The sequence below is a fragment of the Anabrus simplex genome, chromosome 2 (genome assembly GCF_040414725.1).
Source record: "Anabrus simplex isolate iqAnaSimp1 chromosome 2, ASM4041472v1, whole genome shotgun sequence".
NCBI classification, from domain to species: Eukaryota; Metazoa; Arthropoda; class Insecta; order Orthoptera; family Tettigoniidae; genus Anabrus; species Anabrus simplex.
The window spans coordinates 332922344-332938993 of NC_090266.1; the positions used below are offsets into that span (position 1 = coordinate 332922344).

General features: G+C 39.7%; 1 protein-coding gene across 5 annotated transcripts in view; it reads left to right on the plus strand.

Annotated features, from left to right (window-relative positions):
• Positions 1 to 16650, plus strand: part of LOC136864113 (uncharacterized) — a 929406-nt gene that overhangs the window by 875066 nt on the left and 37690 nt on the right. The window lies entirely within an intron of this gene.

The window sequence follows — 16650 nt, forward strand, 5'->3', positions numbered from 1 at the left end:
CAGTATGTAATTCCTATAACCTTCCCATTCCCTGGACCTCACACCACCAGATGCCTAGGTATGGGGCATTCAGAAAGAATCCATTTACCTCTCAGATGACCCACCGACAAATGTTCCCAAATTACAGGAGAAGAACAGTGTGTTTCACAATCCACAGGGCCGTTATGAACAGTGCATGAGATGTAAAAAAAATGTGCACATTTTGAACACATGTTGTGCTAATGCAGTTAGATACGTCTTTCCGTCGTCACCTTGCATGTTATGATGATAAGCTCACCGGACAAAAAATTAGTCACCTCTGGAGAAGGCATTGCAAGCATCATTTAATACCGTGTAGGGGTAACACCACCTCTGGACTTGATAACCGCCTGGATTCGATTAGGAAGCGAGTCCACATGGTTGTGCAGGTACGTCACATCCAGGTTAAGCCACTCGCTGAGGATTAAGATTGACTGTTTGGTAAAGGATGGGTTAGGATAATATGGGCTAGTGTTGACATGAAAAATTGGTAGGTCGAAACAGAACTTATGGAATTGATTTCAGTTTAAAGACCTGGCGTTGTTGAAGACAATGCACTTGGGAGTGCCAAAAGAAGCAAATATGGAATCGAGATAGTTTATGATATATAGTGCATTGTTTCATTAAGTTGGAAGGATCCAGGATGAACTGCTAAAACCATCAATACGTAGCAGTGCAAATCTGTTCCCTTTTTCTGATTGGGGTAATGGACCAAAAATACCAGTAAATACTGTAATCTTTCCATGGGTACCATTAAAAGACATTAGAAATCCTACACAAATGTTTAAAGAGAGTTTACTCCTAGCACATACACTGCCTGACAAAAAATTGAAGCACCCAGAAGAAATGTTCGGATGTCATTGTAACTTTGTAACACTTGCACATCATCGCTGGATATGTAAATGGTTAGAGTTGCAATTCTCTGTGATAGGTAGAACGGCCACCAGAGTGCATTAGTCTTTTTTTGTATTTAATGTTGTTACCAGGTCAATACGTGAACAGCATCGGATGTTGAGTAATCGCTGTGAAGGACATGGAAGTGCCACATACCCTTGTGAATCAGCGTTATCTGCACCTGACGAAATTTGAAAGGGTCCTTATTGAGGGTCTCCATTTTGCCAGCTGGTCGAATTGTCCAATGTCCAGATTTTTGGTGCATTCAAATGTGACAATGACCCGATTGTGGACTATGGGAACATGAAGACAGGCATACTGGTCGTCAAGGTTCCGGTCGACCATGTCTGACCACCACAAGGGAGGAGCGTCATATTGTGCACCAAGCACATCATAAGCTCTTTACATCTGCGCCCTGGACTCCCTGTATGTTTTCTATGTCATCCCGCACCATTGGTCGGAATCTAGCAGCAGCCGGAGTAGACAATTACCATCGTATGCATAGGCTGTCATTAACACCACAACACAAACGCTTGCATATCTAGTGGTGCCGTAACAAGAAAGCATGGACTGCTGATGAATTGCATGACACTGTGATCAGCGATGAATTGCGGTTTTGCACTACCCCAGATGACCATCGTCTGTGAGTACTCCGGTAACCTGGGGTGAGGTGCCATTCTTCCAACGTTTTGGAGAGGCACAACGGTGCTCCTGGTGTCATGGTGTGGGGAGCCATCGGATATGACTTCAGGTCATGGCTGGTAGTGATTGAGGGAACACCGACAGCACAACGGTATGTCACGGACGTCCTGCGTCCTCATATGTTACCTCTTAACCTACAGTATCGTGGTGCCATTTTTTAACAGGTGAGTGTTCTTCCACACATGGCACGTGTCTCTATGAACTGTCCGCATAATTTTGAGGTACTTACGTGGCCAGCAAGATCCCCAGATAGAACCCGGATAGAATGTGTGGGACCAGCTCGGACGTCAACTTCGTCCCAGTGCCAGTATCCAGAATATCAAAAACCAGTTACAATGGCTGTAGGCCAGCTTGCCTCAGGAGAGGATACAACACTTTTATGACACCCTTCCCAAACAGATCGGTGCATGCACCAAGGCCAGAGGGGGTGCAACGTCATACTGAAACGTGGGCTTGTCCTGCCATGTTCTTTATAAATCTGACTCAATTTTGTAATTGCTGCAATGACATCATATACTCTCTCTACACAAAGTTTCATTTCGTTTCCTCCTCCCCTTCTGGGTGCTTACATTTTTTTTGTCAGGCTTTGTATATTATAACTTTTGACCAGGTCTTTGATCTCTAAGTCCGTTGATTTCCAAATAAGCAAATGTGTAATCTGTTGTCATGTTAAAAATATTCCTCGATGACCACCAAGGTGTGTGTCATGATAGTGCTGAAAATCGATGGGGATCGGGATACGAGGATATGCAGTTTTCAGGGCATAGCCCTAGTGTAGGCACTCCACTCACTCTGCTTGCTGTACACAGAAGCTACGCGGACGGTGATGCTCTTTTATTTTTAGTTCACGGGATTGCCGATAGAAGCGTCCTTTACGATCTGCCGGCGATCTGCGAACTGTTGCCAACTGTTTAGGAAATGTCCAGCGGACTGCTGCAAAATTTGGAGCCGTCTTTTGTTACTTTCTTCAGGTCCAGGGCTAGCACCGTGGAATGTAAACAGCAAAATGGAGGTCAACAGAAAAATAGCATGATCCCTGGACCAATAAATCACTAGTCCATAGAATTCTTCTTGAAATTTCTTTTAGGTTACAACCACTAAATTACTTTTTTTCTTGCCGTGCGGGCAGTATGCGCCGCGGCGATAGTTAAGAGCCTCTCGAAGGGAGTGTGTTCTCATGACAGAGCTTGGCCTGGATTTGGAAAGATAGGTTACAGCTACTAAATTACATATTTTTCTTGGTAGGTTTCTTGCTGCGTTTTTATTCTGCGCGGGTTGGTAACGGAACCAGCGAGTTACGAATTATGGGAATGACGTCATGTCGGCCAATGGCCGTGCTCGTAGCTGGCCGGCTAATGGCCGATGGCGCGTGAAAACTTTCGTTGTGTTATAAAAGTAAACATATATTTTTGGTCGGGTTGGTGTGTCCCTGGCATTGGTAATGAACACATCTCTCTTCTAAAAGGATTTTAAGGTACAATTCATATATATTTCTTCGCGAAGTTGTGTGTTATATACTGGAGTGCCTAGGGTAGGGCGCTACCGTAACAGAAATTCAGACAGTATCGCACTAACACAACCTGGAATGAACAATCATAGGTTAGGAATTTGGTTATCCTTAGATTCATTAACAGGTTCTCCAAATTTTCAAATCGAACTGTCAGCAACTACATTTTCATTGATTGAACTGAAAGTTGGATGCAGAAATCCTAACAGCCCAATGCATAATGTGACCATATCAGCGTGGCCTACTTAGTACCCAGGTTAACTCTTGGTTGTCTGTCTCTAAAAATAAATGGGAATGTTCTATATATATATATTGTACATTTCTGTAAAGCGAAGATGACCGCAGGGCACTCCAGCTCATGCGCCGAGTATCTTGATTCAAGCGGGGTCACTGACCGAGAAGTCCGGCTCCATGGTTAAATGGTTAGCATGCTGGCCTTCGGTCACAGGGGTCCCAGGTTCGATTCCCGGCAGGGTCGGGAATTTTAGCCATATTTGGTTAACTGGGTGTATGTGTCGTCTTCATCATCATTTCATCTTCATCACGATGCACAGGTCAGCTATGGGCGTCTAATCAAAAGACCTGCACCTGGCGAGCCGAAATCCTTGGACACATCCCAGCACTAAAAAGCCATACGCCATTTCATTTTACTGACCGAGAAGCATACGCCATAGGGAACCTACCACTTTCAGAATTCTGAAGAAGAACTCCTTCAACAGCCAAACATGAGACATCCATTAAAAAGTTTGGAGAAATCAGAAATAGCAAGAGCATGTTTTAGCAAGTAATGATCTCATTCTGGTTCCGTATTGACTTTAAATATCTAAGATGAAATTCTGAAAGAATTTAATACCGGGCGAGTTGGCCATGCGGTTAGGGGTGCGCAGCTGTGAGCTCGCATCCAGGAAATAGTGGGTTCGAACCCCACTGTCGGCAGCCCTGAAGATGGTTTTCCGTGGTTTCCCATTTTCACACCAGGCAAATTCTGGGGCTGTACCTTAACAAATAGCAAAAAAAAAAAAAAAAAATTAATTGTGTGAAGTCTACCTGTTCAATACACATTTGCCATTTAATAAATGGTCTGTTTAAAAATATAGGACATGTTTCAAGCTAGCTTAGAGGTCATCAGCTAAAATAACATAAAGAAGAAAGACGTATAACAAAAACAGTGATACATAAAAAATTCAACATAAAATACTATCAGCAAATGCAGTGGAAGTCTATGTTTAAAATGTACATAGCTTCAATATTAAAATACACTCAACAAATGGAAATCTGTGTTTAAAATATGCATAGATTAAAAATTGGACGAATTTAATTGTAAGTGTTGGTCCAACCATATTTAATACAATATTGGTTGACTGGAGGAAATACTTTAAAAAGTATTTATTTATTTTTGTACTTCAGCGGTTACACAAACACAGATAAAGGGAGGAAGGTAAATCAAATTACCAGGTACCTAAACACTATACACACTGTAATCTACATGAACTGTGGCAAAAACAGCAGAAGTAAATATTAGTGAGGGCAACTTGATGATAACAAACAAGGAACGTGGGACGTAACTGGGAACCTACCAGGGGCATGTATATGTCTAGGTTGCGGTTCGGAAAAATTAACAGTGATATTTTCAAAATATTATTTACAAAATGGACTTTACAAAATAAATAAATTACGAACAGTTTCAGTCAATGTGGAGAATACTGGTTCACCTTTCGTAAGATACAGATACGTGTTTTTAGAGACACATAAGTTATATATTCTTTGACGAGAGCTTCCTACAAGTTCAAAGAGTTAAGCAAGTACATCTCAGTACAAATCAAATTCCACAAATACAATATTGAAGGTAAGAGGAAGCACAAAATACTATTACGTTTCAGAGTGAAATCAAAACTAGCTTTTCACATCTGATCAAAAGAGTGGCGATTAGGGCGTACTCCTGGGATACACCAACAAAAACTAAATGGGACTTAAAATCGGACCGAAAGCAACAGCACTTACCCTTAGGCAACCCATGCTGGTACTGAGGAGACGTTCACGACGTTGAAAACTTCGGCAGGCCAAGACCAAGACGGCTCAAAGACTTAAGACCTCAGACCTCTCACGAAATGCTGCCTAGCCCCTTTTAAAGGGAACCCTGGCCTTGGAGTAGCCAATCAGAACACAGGAGCTTGCCCAGATTGACCAATCACAACATTTTCTTCTGTTGCAATGTTTAAATACTTTCTCGAATACATACGATCGCGAATCTTCCATTTCCAGAATAGTCAGAACATACTTTCTAGAATACATAACTAACAAAGGCCAACACATCCTGTTCAAAAATTCATGTCACAACTTTGTGGACAGTTCCAGTAAATATAGAAATGTAATCCACTAGTTACAAATAAATATGTTACCAAAATATTTACACTGTACAGGTTAGGTAGCAGAATGGAATAAAATATTGTAGCACAACACTCCAGATCATACAGTACTACTTAAAAAGATTTACAAGTAAAATCTTCTACAAACTCTCTCCACTTCCAATATATTATTCTACACCTGTGTAAATTTTTTATTTTTTATTGTGAAGACTGTTAGATGGTGTTCTGTTTTCATGCTTCTGGAAACAGAGTGGAAGTTTTGAAAAATCCATTACATTTCTTCACGGAGAATATAAGTATAGCCAGGATCTAAAAGGGGAAACAAAAAGCCGAGTATGAGTACGAAAACTGAAGTAGAAGTAAAAAATAATATAAAGAGTCGCAAAATATTACTCATGTCCTATTTCCTCCAACCCTGTGCTTATATAGATCAGGTTGGGTCGTTGTTGACCTCCATACTGACTGGCGACCATTTCGATGTTGCGTTGGATAGGGGAAACAGCAGTTGAAGGGAGGGAGAGTGAGTGGAATTATGGGAGGACGGACCAGTAATGCGTGTTGCGACAGATTTAATTGAGCTTTGCTTAAGATCTTTCTCGATGTGTCAACCAGGATGTTCGTTATTTCTTGGATTTCGTTAAGATTATGAGTGGGGTTGGATTTTTGATCAAGGTTTTATATAAATATTATCTAAAATGTTTAATAAATTTCCCTTCTTGGTTATATGTAGGAAATCTAGATCTTTATCTATGGTGGAGAATGAGTGATTGATTGTGATCTTTTATGTGTTCACTCATAGCGAAAATCTTGTATTTAGCTGCATTAACATGTTCTTTGTAGCGGATTTGAAAGTTTCTCCCAGTTTGTCTGATACAGCTGGTGTCACACTGGTTACACGTCAGACGTTGTCAGCTAACAACAAGCAATCAATGTAACAAATCATTTCAGGCAAATCGTTAACCATAATGAGAAATAGAAGTGGCCCAGGATTGGAGCCGTGTGGCACACCAGAGTTACTGACACCTGATTGCAAATGTTTGTCAGATTTGTTAAGTGTGTTTGTGTTATAGAAAATTTAGAAGTAGTGTTGTTAGTTCTAAAGGCGACATTGAGGATCTGGGTGGTTTTTTTTTTTTTTTTTTTTTTTAATAGGATATTAATGTTGAAAGTGAAAGTGACAAAATCAGTATTCTCTTTCTTTTGTTTTTTAAGTGTGGAGTTGAGAGAATTTTTTATCTTATTGAGAATTCTGCCAACGAAATTGCTGTTAAACCCATTAAGATGTGCTAACGTGTGAATGGTGTTATCCCCTTAACTGGGCACTAAATTCTCCACATGCGTAACCTGCCGTGGGTACTTTTTCCCCACTTTGTGATATTTAAATATTTCATTCATAAATGTGTACACAATTAGTTTAATCTAATACGATAGTAATTATTATTCTTCAATAATGTGATACTAACATAATGTACATTATTTACATTGTTATGAATCCAAATGTGTTACTAACATTATTTACATTGTTCTGAATCAGGATGATTATAGGTTTTGTAGATTGTTATCTGTGTGATATAGGCGGAAACAAGGTGTTACACACAAAGCCTTTTCAGAGTCAAGACACCAGTATGTTGTTTCCTCCGCTTCTAAAACTGTCAGAATACCCGCACAATCAAGCCGATCTACTTTACGTTTGGAATCCATGCTTCGCGACATAAATGGCTGCGCGGGAAAATCGTGCAAGGCGTCAAAACAAATGCATTTCACGAAGCTGTGACAGCTCTAAAAAAAAAATACACAGCGTGATCTCGTGGAAAACATATCAACTAATGCGATAGATTCCATGGACATGCCGCATGCCTTCACTGTCAAGATACTATGTTGGTACATATACCTGCTTGTCTTACATTTCTAGTACCAACGTGAAACACTACCACCTTCTCCTTTCCCTCCTCTTCTTCTACTTTCCTCAACATCTACTTTAACCTAATTCCTGGATAACATTCTACCCTGGTACCCTTTCCTCCACACACTTTCCCAGCATGTCTAACAATGGAATCCCCCATGTCCAGAGCCTCAACCCTACCCACCTTATTTGATCCCCTCCCCTCCTGGTCAGTCCTATCTTTCCTGGCAGCTACTTCTTCCTCCTTTTTCTCCATCCCATGACCTTGTTCCACCTGTCTTTTCCTATCCACTACTCCACATGTCCCTTTCCTACCTTTTCCCTTTCCCCTACTTCCACACTTCTCAGCAACAGTTCCCTGTTCCTCACCTTCCCTCGGTTGTTCTACTTGCAGTGACTCGTACTGATTTCTCACAGACACTTGTCCTGAATTCTGATCCTGAATGGAGTCTGCAGTCTCCTTCCCCGTAAAACATTGGACCACCTGTCCTCTACAATTCTTCCCTTTCCTTCCCATCCCTCTTTTGTACCTACTGTATCCTGTACATTGTTTGAGGGAGGCCTACTTTCCTTCCTGTCCTCTGAGGGAATCCTAATTATCTCCCTCAAACTCTCCAGCTCCTCCCTCATACTCCTTAATGCCTGGCCACACCCACAGTTCCTACACTTGCACTCCTTAGCCATTCTTTACTGAATAATGAGAAGAAAAGGAAAAATAAGATAACTTATTCTGTGCAAAATAAAAATGAACGGAAAGAAGTATTGTCTAGGAAAGTTCACAAAGATCACACAACAATAAGGTAATTAATATAGGCTACTACTACACTAAAATACTACTTAGTTGTACGATTTTTTTTCCTACAACACCCTAACAGGATAAAAATTGCTGTTAATTACTGGAAACAGAGAATAATACACAAGAATTACACAATTCTAAACTTCAGTAAAGTCTAACCTAATTACTAAAACAGAATTCTAGTAAGAGAGTTACTACAGATATCACCGATACTATACTACACAAATATTTCACAGTAATAGAATAAACACACTATTTGTAATAAGATACTATAATACACTACAATAATTTTAAACTACGTTCAGACGTATTCGAATTACAACAGGTTATTACTATGTACAAACAGAAAAGGAAATTACAATTAAAGTTCTAAATTTGCAAGACTATTCAAAATAATAGAATAAGCCCTCTAATATCTGAAAAGTTACTATAATACACTACAATAGGTTATTACTAAGCACAAATAAAAATAAAAATTCAAATTAGGCCTAAAGTTAAAAATGCGCAAGAACTACCAGTACTCAAGGATTATCAACAAAGTTAAATGCAGAGACAGATTAATATTAGTACTACTTTATCCTACTATGCTGTAATAGAAATGAAACCTGCCGTTTGCACAAAAATACACGTGAATATAACAGGCAAGATACTATCTAATATAAAGTATCTACACTACAATTCTCAACTGAAGTGTGGTTATGTGATTATTACAGATGGTGGATTACTAGTATTTTCCCTACTCCGTGTAACGGAAAATAAAAGTGTCCTTAAATGCTGAAAAATATGAGGTGGTTTACAATAATTTCTCAAAAGTATTTCTGTCTAAACTATGCTAGTTATTGGGATGTAGGAACTTGATTATTAGCTAACCACTCATAAATACTGAAAGATCGAGACTGTGAAATATAAATTATGGATACTTTAACTGCCTACTCATAACTACAAATGATCAGAATACAAGAATCAGCTGATTTTTATTTATATTTTCTTGATACACTACACCCTTTGTTCACGACTGTAGGCGACAATGCCAATATCTGAAAACGAAGAGCGGCAATAATCAATTACAATACGATTTTTAACTATTTCGCCAGTGAAATATTGTATATTCTGTTGAAATCCTTTTTTCAAAACAAGATTTACAACAGTATCGCATTATTTAAATAAGTTATTACCTTAGTGATATGTGGAACCGTTAAACTGCTATTTGAAATACCTTGTCAAATGCCTGTACTAATAGACTATAACTGGTGCCGAAGTTACGACTCTTTTTAATATACCGTCTTTGTAAGTTTTTTATCAACAAACCTAGTGATATTTTAATAATAATATTAAAAAGAAAAGAGATATTTCTTCTTTCACTCAGTCCTAAATTACAGGTTCTAATCTAGCGAATGCCTACGGAAGTACTCAGTGGGAAAATTGTAAATAAATACCACTAATCGCAGATTACTACAAACAAACACTAAACACCAATATTAATGGAACTAAATGTATCACACTCACACAAAATTTGCTAAATTTCCACAACTATTAACTACTTTATCACTGAGATAATACAGAGCTCTTGGAACAGCCAACTACTCGCTAGCGCATCCAACAATCAACCTCATCCTAAACACAACTCCCTAAATGCTGTCTACACACAGTTTATAAAAGATCCTCCTTTTCTCCACTTGTTATGTATGAGTCAGATGATGAATATGAATTATTTCGCTCCGTGATATTTTAAATGTTAATATTTCTGCCAAAATATCACCTCGAATAATTATACACCTTGTTAAACTGTTCTCAGTTAACAACTTACTTGGTTTCTTTTTCACAATGGCCTAAACAGGGTATGGAGGAACGCAGACCAACCGGCGCAAGTCTGATGAAAAATGTGCTCCGAGGTGACGCTAACATGAGTTTTATTGACATCACCCCCGCGCGCTCTACATCTGGTGATTTTCCTCTCCGCTACACAGAACAGGGTGTTTCACTGTCCAGAGTAGTGTTGGCTACTGAGTGTATGATTCGAAGCAGTGCATCGATTCATTCAAGTGTCCGAGTGAATCTACTCACAGGAACGGCGAGCTCACGGCAGACGATTCAGTTGACTCGCAGCCCACAGTGCTGAGTGACTCACTCATGGATCAGTGCGACACAACACGCACACACGGTTCATTATCGGCACACTGGGCATTGGCGGGAAGCCGAACTTCCGCTGCGGGCGAGACGTACAGAACCATAGCACACTGAAGGAATCATACGCAGTCACGGCTCAGTGAGACACAACACACACACGCTGTTCATATCGGCACAGTGGACATTGGCTGGGAGCCGAACTTCCGTTGCAGCGAGACATACAGAGCCATGACTCATTGAAAGAATCGTACGCTGAAAAGGGCTCTCGCTCTCAGCTCATTTGAAAATAATATCTATTTGCTTTCACTGTCCTGTTCTTACAGGGAGTTTTAAATAATACATGGATTTATTTACAGTGTTAAAAAAGGTAGTCAAAAGACAATTCCAAAAGTAACTAGCTAGTAAATAGGTAGGCTATTAGGTTCTTCTATTTTATTACTTTAATGAATCAGTATTATAACTTAGTTGACATTCGACAATTAATTCAACTCAGCCTTCTAGCCTACCTTATGACTGTAAGTCGTGCTCGTGAGCACCCCAAATTGTCTGTTTTATATTGGGAAGAACCGCTCGGTATTTTCTCAGTTTGTATGTCACATCATTGCACAAGACTTTAATAATCGAAATTGAGATCACTGGTGTACTTGGACAGGGGGTAAGTGAGCCAACTGACGCAATCACTTAAATAAAAAGATGTTAAATCAGAAAACCACAGGGCTACTCTGCATCTCAGGTAGCCTATACAAAATATAACGATTTAAAAAATCCTTTACTGATAGAAAGAGACATATTTTCAAACATGACCGAGCGAGTTGGCCATGCGGTTAGGGTTGCATAGCTATGAGCTTGCATTCGGGGTATGGTGAGCTTGAATCTTACCGTCGTCAGCCGTTAAGATGGTTTTCCGTGGTTTCCTATTTTCATACCAGCAAAATGCTGGTGTTGTAACTTAATTAAGGCCACGGCCGCTTCCTTTCCACTCCAAGCCCATTGTCGCCATAAGGCCTGTCTGTGTCGGTGCAAGGTAAAGTAACTTATTTGATTTATACTTAATATGTAGACTACTTATTGCGAACACAGGTATTTTTACATCCAAATCTGTATATATAATAGAGTTAAGACATTCAGAGAACTGATGGAAAACCACAAGTTAGTGTATAAAATTTGAGTTATGTTCGTCTTCTTCTTCTTATTATTATTATTATTGTTGTTGTTGTTGGTAGTAGTAGTAGTAGCGAATTCTCTCAATATTGGAAGACGTTAAGCAAATAACTCAGTCATTTCTTCTGTGGGTTCTTCTTGTTTTTCCAATAGGTTTTCATTCTTTCCGAGAAGGCTTGTTTACGTTCTGCCGACCACTTTGGTCTGTACTTCTTCTGTTGTGGTTGCTCTGATGTAACTCCCCAGTTGTTTACTTTGTGTCTAAAGATGTCTCTGTTGAAGTTATGTTTGCATTTTTGAGGTCCTTTCGAAGTTTGTTAAACCAGGGTGTTGAGTTCCTAAGCGAGGTTACATAATTATTATTCTTCTTTGTTCGTATCGGCCTACTAAGGACCACGCTATCTCAGCTGTCTTCTCTCGGCTTTGATCTTTGCCCAGTGCTCCTTCATTCATTGCCGGTGTTGCTTTTTTCCTTCCTCCATGCATGTCTTTCCCGTCTTCAACTTTCGCCTTTCTTGAAAACCCTGGTGCTCTTTTAGATTCCTCCTGAGTAGGTTACGTTCTTGTATATCTTCATAAGTGATCCCCATCTCCTGTAGGTCCCTTTCCACCTCCTTGAACCAAGTTGGCTGGGTCTTCTTATCTTTAAAATAGGTGAAGATCTGGTTAGATAATTGTGGGGGTTTCAATCTTAGCAGTTGGCCATAAAATGCAATTATCCGTTTTTGCATGACATCAGAGATCTTCTGGAAATGAGTACAAAGCTCATAGTTACGCCAACATCTGTATTCATCTTTGTCTTTAATTGGGCCAAGAATTTTCCTTAAAATCTTTCTCTCTTTAATTTCCAGTTTTTCTGTCAGGCCTTTCTTGTTCATAGCAAGGCATTCTGCTGCATACAAAGCAGATAGCTAGAGGCCTGCTTTTTCCGCCTGTGCCTTGATGTGATTAATTTGCTTTGTAGCCATGTCTAAAGAATCAGAGAAAATTGCTAGATCATCTGCAAAAGCTAAGCAATAATTTGAAAGGTTCATGTTCTTGTAACCCGATCTCACACCATTTTAGAGCTCATTGTTGTTAATTTCTTTGCACCACTCACGGATGATTTTTTTCAAGGACGCAATTGAAAAAGCAGGGGCGAGAACCCATCTCCCTGCCTAACTCCTGTCTTTATCTTGAAAGAATCTGAAATTTCCCCTCTGAACTTAACTCAGGAGGTTGTGTTAGCTAGGGTCTGTTCGATAATTGCCTTGGTTTTGTTATCCAAGCCAAATTCCTTTAGGACTTGAATAAGAGTGATTCTATCAATCGAGTCATAGGCCCTCTTGAAGTCGACGAAGGTCACCACAAATTTCTTCTTCCTCAGTTTCCGATATGAGAGGATGGATTTCAGATTCGCAATTTGCTCGGCAAATGAGCGCTCTTTCCCGAACCCTGCTGGTACTCCCACAGTTGTGCATCATGTTGTTGTTCTGCCCTAATCTGCAGAGCTTTTGAGAGATTTTTTTTAAGATACCAATAGGAAGAAAATACCACAGTAATTGTTAACATCCATTTTGTCCCCTTTCTTATGCAGTGGGTGAATCAAGGCAGAAGTCCAGTCACGTGGAAGTTCCTCAGTTTTCCAAATCTTTTTGATAATGTCAGTCAATTTATTAATCATTTTGTTACCAGCATACTTCCACAATTCAGCAGTTATCAAGTCCTCACCTGGTGCCTTGTTATTCTTAAGGGACTGGATAATCTGTTTGATTTCTTCTTTCATTGGAGGGGATGAATCTTCCCAGAATTTATCTGTTCCTGTTATTGTTATTATTATTATTATTAACTACGTGAGTTTTGTACTGTAATATAGCAAGCATGTATAGGGAATGCACAAGTGCCTGTTTTTACCTGCATTTCATTTTTAACTTATTTGTTTTGAATACAATGAAATTTCCATGTTCTTTGAAATCATTTAAGAAAAGACTACCGAGCTCGATAGCTGCAGTCGCTTAAGTGCGGCCAGTATCCAGTATTCGGGAGATAGTAGTCGAACCCCACTGTCGGCAGCCCTGAAAATGGGTTTCCGTGGTTTCCCATTTTCACACCAGGCAAATGCTGGGGCTGTACCTTAATTAAGGCCACGGCCGCTTCCTTCCCACTCCTAGCCCTTTCCTGTCCCGTTGTCGCCATAAGACCTATCTGTGTCGGGGGCGACGTAAAGCAACTCGAAAAAAAAAAAAAAAGACTAGGCAAACAATTGATAGGGAATTTCCCACCTGGGGCCTATTCCACGAACGAACTTTGCAACTTTTCACTTTGCACTTTTCAGTTCAGATTTTGTTCCACCATCACTTTTCAGATTTAGCATGCAAAGTGAAAAGTTGGGAATCTTTTCACTTTTCAAGTCTGTTATGTTCCTCCATTGGCACAGAAATGCAAAGTGCAAAGAAATGAAGTGAAAAGTTTTCATAAATATTGCAAAGAGATGATTCCCTTTTCACCGGGCGAGTTGGCCGTGCGCGTAGAGGCGCGTGGCTGTGAGCTTGCATCCGGGAGATAGTAGGTTCGAATCCACTATCGGCAGCCCTGAAGATGGTTTTCCGTGGTTTCCCATTTTCACACCAGGCAAATGCTGGGGCTGTACCTTAATTAAGGCCACGGCCGCTTCCTTCCAACTCCTAGGCCTTTCCTATCCCATCGTCGCCATAAGACCTATCTGTGTCGGTGCGACGTAAAGCCCCTAGCAAAAAAAAAAAAAAAAAAAAAATAGATTCCCTTTTCATCTGTTAATTAACAAGTATGTACACTAGTTTCTCAGCCTAGAATTTTGTTTAGTGATAGAAACACATTACGACATGAGCTTTTGTTAGCATCAAGTGAGGACAGTGATGAAGAATTCAATACAAGAACGTACAAAGACGAGATTAATTTTCATAACCTCACTTTGACGGACTTTCGCGAGTAAATTTCGTATTACCCCAACACAGGCTGACTATATTCTTGAAATGATCGGTCATTTATTGAAACATGCAACAAAAAGAAGTCAATTCGTATCTGAAAAGGAACAAATTCTTATATGCTTACGTTGGTTAGTAAATGGTGTCCAGCTGCACGGTGTAGCACCAATGCATGGGACATCAAAATCAATTATTTGCTGAACTGTTACCAAAGTCGTAGATGTTATAGTAAATGTAATATTTCTTAACAGTACGTTGGCCTGATAATCCACATAATATAGCAACGAAATTTCTAACGAAGGGTGAATTTCCTTCAGTGTGTGGATGTGTTGACGGCACTTTCGTTAACATTGATGTGTGTCATCATTTGAGAGGTTATCTTAGAAGTTGTCAAAAAGGATGTCACATTTCTACTTGACAATTTCCAGCCAGCACAGCCAGCTTCTTGTAATACTAACCTTTCTTTCCCATGATAAAAACTTAAATGGTACCACAATTATACGTCAAGTTCGCCGTGAAAAGTAAAGCATTAAAATCATAGAGTATTAGGCCTATACAGTTTGCCCAATGGAATAAACTCGATCGGATCACTCATTCGCAAAGACTTTTCACTTTGCAAAGAAATTGAAAAGTACAACCTAGATCATGGTGGAACAGAAAGACTTTGCACTTTGCAAGAATTGAGAAGTGAAAAGTGCAAAGTTGAAAAGTTGCAAAGTTCGTTCATGGAACAGGCCCCTGGGCGACAGCTCTAAATGTAGATCACTGATTGTGCGTACAGATACTTTTTCTTCTAATTCTATATACTTATTTAATGGAATTGTCACTGTGGGGGAAAGGCTTTGTAACATCAAAATTTGATGCGAAGAGATGGCTGCCAGGAGAAACCTGCATCTGAAAGCTAGATGATGCGTGGGAAAGCAGTTCATAGAATGAAGACCAGATGGCAGCAGCAAGCTTTGAATGTTGTTACTGCTGTCTCATCAGTAAACACTACACAGATGTAATAGGAATGGTGACTCTAATGTGCCGTTAATCAGTTCGCTATATCGATTCAGTAACGTGAACAGAATCAAACGAATCGATTCCATAAAATGAATCGAATATCCCATCACTAGTCCAAAGAAGTGTATCACTCTGCGTCATAATATTAACAAATTCTACTTTCCTTGTTTTACACACACATAATATTTTACAGAGGTCTGGAAACGTGCTGGGCGAAATAATATCCTTCTGATACACAGGTATTTTTACATCTAATTCTGTAATTCTAATTCTAAAATGGGATTACCAGGACTGCATAAACTCTGCCTACCTAGAAGTGAGAAGTAATAGCAAGAGATTCTGGTCTCTTGATAAACAACAAGAAAAAATACAAAGCATGTGCTAGACACACTGACTTGGGGTGATAATTTAGCCAGTGGTAGTAATAGACGAGAAATTTTCAACGATTACTTTGTGTCTAATTTTGCTGCACCTCTTCAGTTCCCAGATTTTCCGTGTATTGATTCTGTTACTTCTCATAGCCTCAGTAATCTTTCCACCTCTGAGTCAGAAGTCTATTCTTTACTTTCCTCCCTGCCAGAAAATAAACCTACTGGTCCGGATGGCCTCAGTCATGTCTTCCTTAAGAATACTGCTACGACTCTTGCCCGTCCTAATGCTGTTATATTTAATCGTTGCTTCTGAGCTGTCTACTTTCCTGATGACTGGAAAATTGCTAGCATCACTTCGGTTTTTAAAAGTGGAAAGAGGTCTGATGTCAGAAAGTATCGTCCAATTTCTATATTAGCCACCCTGTCAGTTATCTGTGAAAAGATTATCCACCAGTGTCTCCTTTTTTTCACCATTCCTTATATATCGTTCCAGCAGCATGGTTTTCTTCCTGGTAGCTCCTGCCTAAGTAATCTGTCTGTTCTCCATCGCACAATATCTGCTCTTAATGTCGGTTTTCAGCAGGATGTGTGCTACATTGATTTGCAAAGGCTTTTGAAACCGTAGACCACGCACTTCTTTCCTGTAAACTCTCAGGATGTTTTAACATCCATGCTCGCTTCCTAAATCTCCTACAGATCTTCCTCAGTACCAGAACTCGGCATGTGGTTCTTGACGGGTTCAGTTTGACTCCTGTTATGGTACATTCTGGCATCCCACAGGGCAGTGTCCTTGGTCCCATTCTTTTTGTCCTATTTATTGACAATCTCATTAATACTATATTCTCCTTTTCTTTTGAA